Source organism: Staurois parvus, unplaced genomic scaffold, assembly GCF_062004578.1.
Source record: "Staurois parvus isolate SC_StPar_1 unplaced genomic scaffold, SC_StPar_1.0 ptg000446l, whole genome shotgun sequence".
Classification (NCBI taxonomy): Eukaryota; Metazoa; Chordata; class Amphibia; order Anura; family Ranidae; genus Staurois; species Staurois parvus.
In genome coordinates, this window is record NW_028318242.1 from 2,116,510 (window position 1) to 2,129,185 (window position 12,676).

The 12,676-nt window shown below is 39.5% G+C and overlaps 1 protein-coding gene across 2 annotated transcripts in view; it reads right to left on the bottom strand.

The window, feature by feature from the left end:
- GAS6 (growth arrest specific 6) overlaps positions 1–12,676 on the bottom strand; it is a 98,210-nt gene that overhangs the window by 14,557 nt on the left and 70,977 nt on the right. The window lies entirely within an intron of this gene.

The following is a 12,676-nucleotide window of genomic DNA, read 5'->3' on the forward strand; positions in this document are numbered from 1 at the left end:
AACTGCTTGCATACTCTCATCACATGAGGCCGGGAATTCTTGTGAACCAGGAGGAACCCAGGACCCACTGCACCAGCGTAGGGTCTGACAATGGGTCCAAGGATTTCATCCTGATAAATAATGGCAGTCAGGGTGCCATTTTCTAGCCTGTAGAGGTCTTTGTGTCCCTCCATGGATATGCCTCTCCAGACCATCACTGACCCACCACCAAAATGGTCATGCTGAATGATGTTACAGACAGCATAATGTTCTCCGCAGCTTCTCCAGACCTTTTCAGGTCTGTCACATGTGCTCAGGGTGAACCTGCTCTCATCTGTGAAAAGCACAGGATGCCAGTGGCGGACCTACCAATTCTGGTGTTAAATGGCTGATCGAGCTCTATGGTGCCGGGCAGTGAGCACATGGCCCACTAGAGGACATCGGGCTCTCAAGCCAATTTCATGAAGTCTGTTTCTGATTGTTTGGTCAAAGACATTCACATCAGTGGCCTGCTAGAGGTAATTTTGTAGGGCTCTAGCATCGTTCATCCTGTTCCTCCACAAAAGGAGCAAATATTGGTCCTGCTGATGGGTTAAGGACCTTCTACTGGCCTGAACAGCTCTCCTTAAGTAACTGCCTGTCTCCTGGAATCTCCTTCATGCTCTTGAGACTGAGCTGGAAGACACAGCAAACCTTCTGGAAATGGCATGTATTGATGTGCCATCTTGGAGTAGTTGGACTGTCTGTTCAACCTCTGTAGGGTCCAGGTATCACCTCATGCTACCAGTAGTGACACTGATCCTACCCAAATGCAAAACTAGTGAAAAAAAGTCAGAAAAGATGAGTAGGGATAAAAATGTCAGTGGCCTCCACCTGTAAAACCATTCCTGTTTTGGGGGTAGTTTCATTTTTGCCCATCTAGTGCACCTGTTGATAATTTCATTAACACCAAAGCAGATGAACATGATTAACAACCCCTCTCTGCTACTTAACTGACCATATCAACACCCCAGGAGTTTTGACGTGATGCTAAAGTGTTCCTTTCATTTTTTTTTGCGCAATATACACACACACACATATATACAGTTGTGTTCAAAATAATAGCAGTCAGACTAACCTGATCAATCACGGTTTTTGGTGGAAATGATATTTCTACATGGCAAATAATTTACTAGCAGGTGTAGTAGAGTAATAGAAATCCAACAGACCCAACAGTCATGACATGCATGCTGCTGATTCTGTGTAATTGAATCACTAATTGAAAGGGGCATGTTCAAAATAATAGCAGTGTGGAGTTCTATTAGTGAGGTCATTCATTCTTTGAAAAACAGGTGGCAATTTTTGCCCTTATTTAAGGAAGGAAGGCAGTAAAACGTTGTACATGCTGGTTACAGCGCATTTCTCTCTGAAATTCTGAGGAAAATGGCTCGTTCCAGACATTGTTCAGAAGAACAGCGTACCTTGATTAAAAAGTTGGAGAGGGAAAAACATATAAAGAAGTGCAGAAAATGATAGGCTGCTCAGCTAAAATGATCGCAAATGCTTTAAAATGGCAACGATAACCTGAAAGATGTGGAAGAAAGCGAAAAACTACCATTTGAATGGATAGAAGAATAACGAAAATGGCAAGGACTCAGCCAACAATCAGCTCCTGGAAGATCAAAAGGTGGTCTAAAGTTACCTGTGAGTACTGTTACAATTAGAAGACGCCTATGTGAAGCCAAGCTATCTGCAAGAAGCCCCCGCAAAGTCCAACTGTTGAAAAAAAGACGTGCTGAAGAGGTTACAATTTGCCGAAGAGCACATTGACGGGCCTAAAGAGAAATGGCGCAACATTTTGTGGACTGATGAAAGTAAGATTGTTCTTTTTGGGTCTAGTGGCCAGAGACAGTTTGTCAGATGACCCCCAAACACTGAATTCAAGCCACAGTGCACTGTGAAGGATGAAGCATGGTTGCGCAAGCATCATGATATGGGGATGTTTCTCATACTACGGTGTTGCGCCTATTTATCGCATACCAGGGATCATGGATCAGTTTGAATACATCAGAATACTTGAAGAGGTCATGCTGCCTTATGCTGAAGAGGAAATGCCCTTGAAATGGGTGTTCCAACAAGACAACGACCCCAAACACACCAGTAAATGTGCAACATCTTGGTTCCAGACCAACAAGATTGACATTATGGAGTGGCCAGCTCAATCCCCGGATCTTAATCCAATAGAAAACTTGTGGGGTGACATCAAAAATGCAGTTTCTGAGGCAAAACCAAGAAATAGAGAAGAACTGTGGAATGTAGTCCAATCATCCTGGGCTGGAATACCTGTTCACAGGTGCCAGAAGTTGGTTGACTCCATGCAACACAGATGTACAGCAGTTCTCAGAAACAGTGCTTATACAACTAAATATTAATGAAGTGATTCAAGGGAAAGCAAAATCTTCACACATTTTTCAGGTTTATACAGTGAATGTTTGAGTTTGTAAAGAAGAATACAAACACTGCTATTTTTTTGAGCAGTCTAATATTCACTTTTCTTCAATTTCTTTAGAGGAACAACACAAATTTGATCTATTTTTCTTCACGTTTTGATTTGGAATATAATGTGTAGTGTTCCCAATGCATTTGTGTGTATGGAAATAAAAGCTATTAGAAGGATTTTGAGCTTTATTCACTTTTTTTCAAACACACTGCTATTATTTTGAACACAACTGTATACATACATACATACACACAATGTATTTTTAGTTTTTTGGGGTTAAAAAAGGTTTTCATTTGCCAATAAAGTTGTATTTCCTATTTATTTTAAAAATGAAAAAAGATTTGCCAAATGAATGTACTTTTTTCTAGTTTGACTAATGACAGGTTTGAGACTGCTAGTGTTATTGTAGACAAAAAGTGCTAATTTGATTTTGCGTTTGTGGTTTTGTTTATAGGGACACTAAAATCATGTTTGTAATACAAAGCATGATTAAGTTATTTACAAATGAATAAAGGGTTATTGACAGCAAAACAAATGCTCATATCCCCAAAGGAGAACTCAAATGCTCCTTTTCCAAACACAGTGGCACCACAGGGCCCAGTCAGTAGTGGAGCTTTCTGACACGCATATTCAAAACCAAACAGATGCAGCATTTAGCAGCTGTCCCATCACTTTCGTTCCTCCTCCATCTTCTTCCTCCTTATGAGACCTCCTATCCATTACCCATGTGGTAGCTCCTTAAGAGCTCATCACCCGTAAAATATATAGTGAACTTCCAGAACATATCTCTTTTGGCCAGAATATATCTCCTCCCTCCCTGCCTCAACCAGAAGGCGATGGAGGCACCAGTGGAACCAAAACAATGATCCCAGGCAAGAGCTTCATTATTTTGATGAGGTCTGATCTCCACCACAAGCCTCCACCAGGAACTATTTGTCTCCATATTCTGCTGTATTCAGGTCATAGGAGGGAAATTGAGGCTCATCATCAATTCTGTTCCTAAGAGGCAATACTAGAGCAGTTCTAGGGCCCATTTAATGTCCAAGCATTCTCGTTCTACTACAGCATAGTTTTTCTCAGCCGTGGTTAATTTCAGACTGAAAAAGACCATGGGAGGCTCCTCTCCAAGGATGACCTGTGAAAGAGCAGCTCCTAGTCCCAAGTCTGGCACAGTGCCGACTTGAGTGTTAGGTAGGGCCCTTTCAGCACACACTTTTCACTCAACTATTAGTCCTCATGCACACTGGACGTTTTTACAGCTGCTGTTTTTGGCCTTTGACAGTTTTTTCTACAACCAGTAAACTCCACAGCATATTATCACATATACTGTAATCAGCATTATTTTTTAGCAGGGGCATTTTTTGGCTGGAAGAAAAAAACAGAACTAGTGGGTTTCTAGAGTTTTTTAGCCGTAAAAATGCTCTAACGCCGCAAGATGCGGCAAAATTCTGTAAATCATGGTAAACCGGCGTTTTTGGACTTTTTTGAGCAATTAATTTATTTTTTTGAAAAAAAAAAATTCTAAAAAAGCAAACGTGAAAAAACACAGCAAAACGCTAATGCAAAAATGCTGCAAACCTCACGTTTTTAGCGTGACTTTACACAGCTAACGTTACCAGTGTTATTAAAACACCCATTGTGCATGGAGCCTTACAGATTTCTGACAGATTGGTTAATTGAGCAGACAGGGTGGCAAAATTTGATACAGACCATCTGTAGTAACCCTTAGTGGTACACCAAAATGAAAAATCTTGGACCGAAACCGAAAATTCAGAATGCATTTGGCCAAAAACCAAAACCGACAGTTTTTTGTAAAAAAAATTATTTATATCTATAGACCTTTTATTAATACCCTGAATTTAAATGAATATGGATTTATTTTCAGCACTTTTCGTCCAATATCGGCTATTATATTTCGGCTTTCACACTGAGCAGTTTTTGCAGCGCTTTTGCGGTAAAAAAAAAGGCACAAGAAAAGCGCAAGAAAAATGCATCCCTTTAAATTCAATGGTCTTCACACTGGTCCGTTGCACTTCCCTTACAGTGTTAAAAATCCTGCTTTACGCATTTTTGGTGCATATTTGGCGAGTTATTAAAAAAACAAAAGAAAAAACACTACCCATTGAGGCCTGGTTCACACCAATGATTTTTTTTTAGGGCTTTTTGCAGAAACGCACCACAGTCCATTTAACATGGTTTCCCATGGGACACATTCACATCTATGCTTTATTGAGCTGCTGCAATTTTGGAAAGGGTCAGGAACTTTTTTTTTTAATCGCAATGTGTTGCATTTTTGGTTCAATGAAGACACTGCAGAAAACACATGTAGTGCGTTTTTGCCATGTTTCCATGCTTTTGCCATGTTAATGCGTTTTTCATTTTTAATCTGCCCAGCAGCAACTTTGCCAAAAAAACCCCCAACCATTCAGAAACACCAAAATGCATCAAAAATGTGCGTGCAAAAACACTAAATGCATTGCAAAATGAACAAAATGCAAACTGCATTAGCGTGAACCAGGCCTGAAATGCATTAAAAATGCATAAAAAAAAATGCACACTTGTTGCGTTTTCTATGCATTTTGCGTTTTTTAATATGCCCAGCAACAACTTGGGCAAAAAAATACAAAAAAACACATACAAATGTGCATGCAAAAAGGTCTGTTCTGAGTAGAACCTGTCCTGTTAAACAACTGTATGGTCTTGGCCACCTTGCTGCAGATCAGTTTCAGGGTCTTGGCAATCTCATAGCCTAGGCCATCTTTATGTAGAGCAACAATTCTTTTTTTCAGATCCTCAGAGTTCCTTGCCATGAGGTGCCATGTTGACCTTCCAGTGACCAGTATGAGAGAGTGAGAGCAATAATACCAAATTTAACACACCTGCTCCCCATTCACACCTGAGGCCTTGTAACACTAACAAGTCACATGACACTGGGGAGGGGAAATGGCTAATTGGGCCCAATTTGGACATTTTCACTTAGGGGTGTACTAACTTTTGTTGCCAGCGGTTTAGACATTAATGGCTGTGTGTTGAGTTATTTTGAGGGGACAGCAAATTTACACTGTTATACAAGCTGTACACTCACTACTTTACATTGTAGCAAAGTGTCATTTCTTCAGTGTTGTCACATGAAAAGATAATAAAATATTTACAGAAATGTGAGGGGTGGACTCACTTCTGTCAGATACTATATTTACATACACACACACATACACACACACAAATACACACACACACACATATATATATATATATATATATATATACACATACACACACACACTTTCCTTTAATGGTATTTAGTAAACAACCTATTCTCCTAAAATGTACATGCTATTCTATTTTTATCTTGGCAGAGTGAATAATTTACTTGAAAAACACATATCAAAAGTCAGAAATTACTGGCACATTTCATTGCACATTAAACAAAACGCACAAAACAGTCTTCTATAAGTGTTCTCTATTAAATCCTCCTTAAACACAATTCTAGCTATATAAATATTAGTCATCTATACCCCAGTTACAGAAAATCAAGACATTTAACATTTTCCCACAAGTTTTAGGAAAGTTTCACGCTTTCACTCCTAACATCATGGCTTAAGGGATATGCAGCTTAAATTCTGTATATATATATATATATATATTCAGTGTGGCAAGCAAACAGAAGACTAGACATGACACCATCAAATAGAAACTTTAGCAGAATTTTCTAAATGTTTATGTTAAAATGAAAATGTCTTTCACTTTGTGGAATCTCCCTCAATATTCCACTAAGAAGGGGCTGTAGCAAAAAAATGGATAGTCATCTCTGAGGACTACTGACCTTGGTATATACCTTCTCGGAAAAAAAACATTTGGATTTAACAGTCAAAATGCACAAGGAAAAGTGAAATTTTGACATACCTGTAAATTTGGTATCCTGGAGTACAGTACAGGCTAATAGAATTGATTAATAGACCATTGGGTTAAATGCTGATACCTCTGAGTGACTGAACACTGGCAAAAAAGTGTCACTGGGTCTGCCCCCTAATGTCCCCTTATACAGTGCCTTGAAAAAGTACTCATACGTCTTGAAATTTTCCACATTTTTTCATGTTACAAACAAAAACGTAAATGTATTTTATTGGGATTTTATGCAATTGACCAACACAAAGTGGCACATAGTTGTGAAGTGGAAGGAAAATGATAGTTTTCAAAATTGTTTACAAATAAATAAATGTGAAAAGTGTGTAGTGCATTTGTATTCAGCCCCCCTGAGTCAATACTTTCACTGCAATTACAGCTGCAAGTCTTTTTGGGGATGTCTCTACCAGCTTTGCACATCTAGAGTGTGAAATTTTTGCTCATTCCTTGCAAAATAGCTCAAGTTCTGTCAGATTGGATGGAGAGCGTCTATGAACAGCAATTTTCAAGTCTTGCCACAGATTCTCAATTGGATCATTGGAGGCATGGACTTAGACTGGGCCATTCTAACACATGAATATGCTTTGATCTAAAGCATTCCATTGTAGCTCTGGTTGTATGTTTGGGGTCGTTGTCCTGCTGGAAGGTGAACCTCCTCATCAGTCTCAAGAAAACTGTAACCTCATCCACTCTATGAGGCTCCAGTTTTCCAGGATTATCAAGCAATACAAAGGGATGGAAGGGAAGAGATGGGAAAAGGTGCACTGGAGTTTAGAACAAAGCCTCAAGGTTATCAGAAAGGTCATATAAAGGCAAAACAGGGTAGTTGGGTTCAAGCTGGTTGTAAATAACCACCTCAATTAGAGAGGATTCAAAAAACTGGTCACTCGAGAGAAACAAACTAACCCTGACTTCAGGAGTACCCATAAGAGCTAAAAAAACATCTCATAAGGCACAATGGATAATGCCTTGAAGAAGAATTTCAAAGCTGTCATACTGAAGAAGGCATTTGAAGCAGGTAAGTACCTCGACAATAATATGTCAGGAAAAAACACTCCCAAAAGCATTTAGGTACAGGGGAGTATAGAAAGCAGTCAGGTTCTGGATGACAGAATTCAGGTGTTTGGAGTTTGTGGATGTCTATAGCCATAAACTCCGAGGGATCCAGGGGTTAAGAAACAATACTGATAATCTAGCACTCCATAGACATAGTAAATGGAAGTAGCCATTCACATCAGTAAGACAAGACTTACAGGGCTATGCACACAAGACGGAAGGTAACCCACAAAAAGCCTTCAGTGGAAGGGAAGAATATCTCTGGCATTAGAGATTTGAATACAAATGTACAGGAGACATTAGATTTGACAAATGGCCGTGACATAGGGCACCTCGTGGAAGCTTGGCTACCAAAATAAATCATGCCAATGCATCTTATTCAATATGGTATGTAAACTTTCAAGGAGAGAAGCTCCTGTTTAAGGGTTGTTAAGCCCTGAAATCTTTTCCTGAGTAGGAAAAGGAAACGAACACCTATTGTAATGATAAAGCGAGAATGGGGTTAATAAATCTTGTTCTTTTCAGGCATGTAAAAATGGAGAGACAATTAAGAATCATTATACATCTCCTTGAAAAGGTGACAGGGAGATTTTTTTTTGTTTTAACATTTCTTTTTTAACCACTTCAAGTCCGGACACTTCCTGTCCAGGCCAACTTTCAGCGCTATCACACTTTGAATGACAATTGCGCCATCATGCAACACTCTACCCATATGCATTTTTTAGCATTTTTTTTGAGACAGATAAAACTTTATTTTAGTGGTATTTATTCACCACTGGGATTTTTATTTTGCTATATAAATGAAAAATTTCAAACATTTTGGAAAAAAAAAGTGTTTTTCTTATAAAATTTTGCAAATAATCTTTCTTCATAAATTTTGGCCAAAATGTATTCATCTATATTTTTAGTAAAAAAAATAAAAATAAATAACCCAAATTAGTTTATAACCAAAAATTATAATTTTTTAAAAAAATTGACTTTTGTTTTTTTTTTTTTTTATATATTAATGTTTTTTTTTCTTTTTAACATACTGTCACCTTAACAGTACAGTGTCACCATTAGAGAAAAACAAAACAGAGGGTGCACCGGCCTTGTGCATTACCTTTAAAAATATGTTTATTAAATTAAAAGAAGGGAATTCTACTCACAAAAGTACATGAATATAAGCACATCATATGAGACCGCTCTGTCCAATTCACACTGCGTTTCTGAATGATGATGAGAATGATAGACATCCAAAATGGCTGACACATTTCGAGGACTAGCCTCTTTTTTTTTATAATATTGTTTTTTTTTCTCTTTTTAACATACTGTCACGCTAACAGTACAGTGTCACCATAGTGACACTGTACTATTACTTGTGGGGGGTGATGAAGATTTTTCTTTTTTACACTAATTGCTTTTACACCCATAAAGGCTATAAAAGCAATAATTTCTCCTCCTCTCTGGCTGTATTCTTGCAGCCATTGAGAAATACTGTGCAAACTGTGATTGGTCACAGCTTGTCATATGGTACAACGCTGTTGTGAATAACCTTGTGCCATGTGACCTCTGTGATCATTCACAGATTTCACACGTAGTAAGCAATGATGTCAGAAGTGACATCTTGCTTACTACTATTCATGTGATCACTGATTGGCCAATCCGTGATCACATGATCGGGACCTCACACAGAGGTCCTGTACTGCGATCAGTGTTCTGCTGTGTCTGGAGGACCCAGCAGGCACTGGATCGTGGTGCTGCACGCTCCCAGGGAGCGCGCACAGGTGGGGAGCGGGGAGGACATTTATAAACGACCACCCGGTCCTGCACTGCTCCCGTCCAGCCGTTTATGTACATGGGCTGGACGGGAAGTGGTTAAGTTGGGGTAAATGTCTGTAGACTACCCCCCACAGGAGGGGGTGACCATTTTTGCATGAGGAAGGCTTTTTTACAGCTCTGGAAGGCTTAGAGAGGGAAGGTTTGCCAGGACCAGAAGGACCTGCAGTAGATGAGAGTGTGCATGGATGGGAACCCAAGAGTAAGAGATACGTAATGCAAAGCAAACTGTGATCTTGGATAATGGGGTGTGAACCCTCTGCCATCAGTACTACCTTTCTCAATGTATTCATCAAGGAACCTGCCAAAGAGATGTTTGCTCTCACATGGCATGCACAAAAGGCATCTTCCCCATACCAGATCAGTTTCTTATGCTTTAAGCCATAGGATTCTGTAAATATGCACAGAAAGAAAATACATTCTGATTCTCCACTCCATACACACACACACAATATAAGGGCTGAAGATAACAAATGCAACCTTGAGAAAAGATTTAGGTTGTCTATCTCAGGTAAAAGTTTATCATAAATTTCTCCTGCCCAGTTAGCCATAGTTTTGGCAATTGCTAAAGTGACAGCAACTGGTGGTAGGACAGGGCCTGCTAGAACAAAGGAGGTTTTTAGAAGAGTCTCCACACTTTTGTCCACTGAGTCTTTACGGGGGGGTACCCTCAAATCGGATAGTAGAGTCAGCATTAAGTGCAATAATGGCCAAAAACACACTGGGGATGGACCATATTTTGCCAAATTCTGCATCCATAGGATACAAGACTTTGAAATTATCAGGAGGGTGAAATAACCTCTGAGTTTGGCCAATCATTGCATAAGGCTTAACTTGCCTGATCCAGAGTGGGAAAGGGCTTTTCTCAGAAGATCCTCTTCTTAAAGAATCTTTTTAGCATATGGAGCTGTGCAACACTAAGTGTATCTATCCAGGGACATGGATGCGCTGCCTCAATCAATGAATCCACAGCAACCCACATATGGCAAGAGGGTAAGGACGTAGGTTCCTAAACAGCAGAGAGAAGAAAACTCTAGGAACCTCTTTCCTGTGTGTTCTCGCTTGCAAGCACCTTTAATCCTCCACTGCTAAGCAAGGGTACTTACAAAATGGAAATGGATTAGGGGAGTTTGTGTCTGGTATGAAGGAATAACAGTAACCCAGGTGCTAACAGAGTTCCAATGGCGGTTTGCTTTTGGAGTTGGGCAACAAGTGGTGTGGCAAATGATCCGCTTACGATTTCAGCAGAAAATGGTGTCCAGATGTGCACAGACAAGAGTCTTAAAAGTAATAAATCAGTAGCCAGAAAGGAACTTCAGTTGGGAGGTGGAAAAGAGCCACCAAATTTGAATAGGTAAGCATTATAATATTGTTACACATTAGGCCAAAGAATGACACAATACAGTTGGGAAGACACAAGTCCTTAGTAGTACTTGTGTGCAGAGTACAGTGGTAAGTCTTGAAAAATAAGGATCTGGTTTATATTACACAGCCATCAAGACATAAAAGCCAGGAACTGGTATCCTAAAGGGTAAAGGGAAACCCTGTCTAACCTTGTCTACATCACTGGTCCCGGTCAGGGTCCAGGCTTCGCCGATCACAGCGAGCATATCCGGGGTCTTCAGGGCCTGAATGTTGTTGGGTGGGCCACAGTCCTGGACCTGTATAGCACCCTGGGGACAACTCTACTTGTTGCACTATGTGCCAAGGTGGGTGCCAAACACAGGATCCAGTACCTGAGCAAATATTACAGGCAAGCCCAAAGACTGCAGGGTCCTGGTACAGTTCCCAAAGTGGCCCAAGGGTAGTACGTGCTCAGATCTTAATAGAAGTTTTAATCAAAGGAGGCAATTAAATCTGGTGAAGACACAGTAGGATAATCTTTCCCAAGAGGGGAAGGCATCCATTACCTAAGGACACTGCCAACTCTTTAAGGGTCCAATTTTTATTAGAGTTATATGGGACAGGAGGGGTGGACCCAGGGAAGATTTTGCCAGTGTCTAATCACCTGAAGATAGCAGCATATACATCCATGGTCTGTGAATCCATTCCAATATCATGTACTGTATGATAAAGATAATGGCAGTTCTCTAAATAAAGCAATAAATCTAAACATTAGGGCTAATGAAACCTCCAGAAACTCTTAAAGGGAACATGTGAGGAGAAATATGTGAACTCCCATTGTCAACTTTTGCCATCTATGTCCCACTAGGAAGAATTACATTCACATTCTGACCCAGAGAGACAGAAAGAGGAAGTCTTTTCAAAATAAGGGATATTCCCCTCTTAGACAGTTGTCAGTGGCATAAATGTCCATACTAGAAGATCCATACATTATTTCTATTGCTGTGACAACCTACTATTCCTTACTTTGAGACCCAGTGACGATGATCATCACAACACAGAGATGGCAATTTCCCCACTGGGAACATAGACAGCAATAAAACTCTGGCCTACCTCTTAGGCCCTTACCCTTTCTTTTCAAAACACAAAAAAACCCCACTTTTAAATGCATGCTTCATTCATGTCCTTCCTTTAGTAATGATCGGGTCAGTGACAGCCAGTGGACCTGGTCTGCTGACCGCACATACTTGTTCCAGGTCAGTAATTTACGGGATATGCAACAGGGTAAGGAATAGAGTCAGAAACTCAAACTTTAATTTAAAAAAAAATAAATAAATAGAAATGATTGCTACCCTAAAATCCTCACAAATTCCCTTTAAATTAGTCATTGACTTCGGGAAACAACTGGATAAGCAGGTATAATCTACTCTCTAACTGGCCTGAGCTGAAAAAGATTTTTCCAGAAAAACAGGGATACAATTGTTTTCCATTGCAACAGACTACATTAGGAAATAATCACTTTTAGAACTATGGGAAGCTTTAAGCAATACAGGTCATATAACTGCAGACATGCAAATTCAGAACGCAAGATTCTGACACCTTTATTTAGCAAATGTTAATATAAGAAAGTCAGTATGATTGGCTGAACACTGTCCTGTAATGTTAAGACAGGGGAATGAATTTATTATCAATGTCATCATTATGCAAAAGGTACACGTGTAAAAATTCCTGAATAAAATCTTCCACTGCAATGTTAACAAGGAAGTTCAAAGACCCCCTTTAAAGCTGAACTCCAGGCAAACCTAAATAAATTCAATAGTACAGCTTTTACCTGTCAAAGAAGCAGGGTAACATTTTTCAATCTGTTAAACTAAATTTATGCTTAATCGAGGCATCCAAGTTTTTTTCCTGCGACTAGTCCTAGTCTTATTCAATGTAGAGATATTGTGTATAGCTGTCAAAATAGTGGCCATCAAATGAGACACATTTTTTTGCATATCATTAATTTTAAATTGCTCATAACTTGGCTCCCTAGCTTGCAATTTATTATTAGGTGACACCAAGACAGCACTACGTGCAGCACATGTTACCTTAATG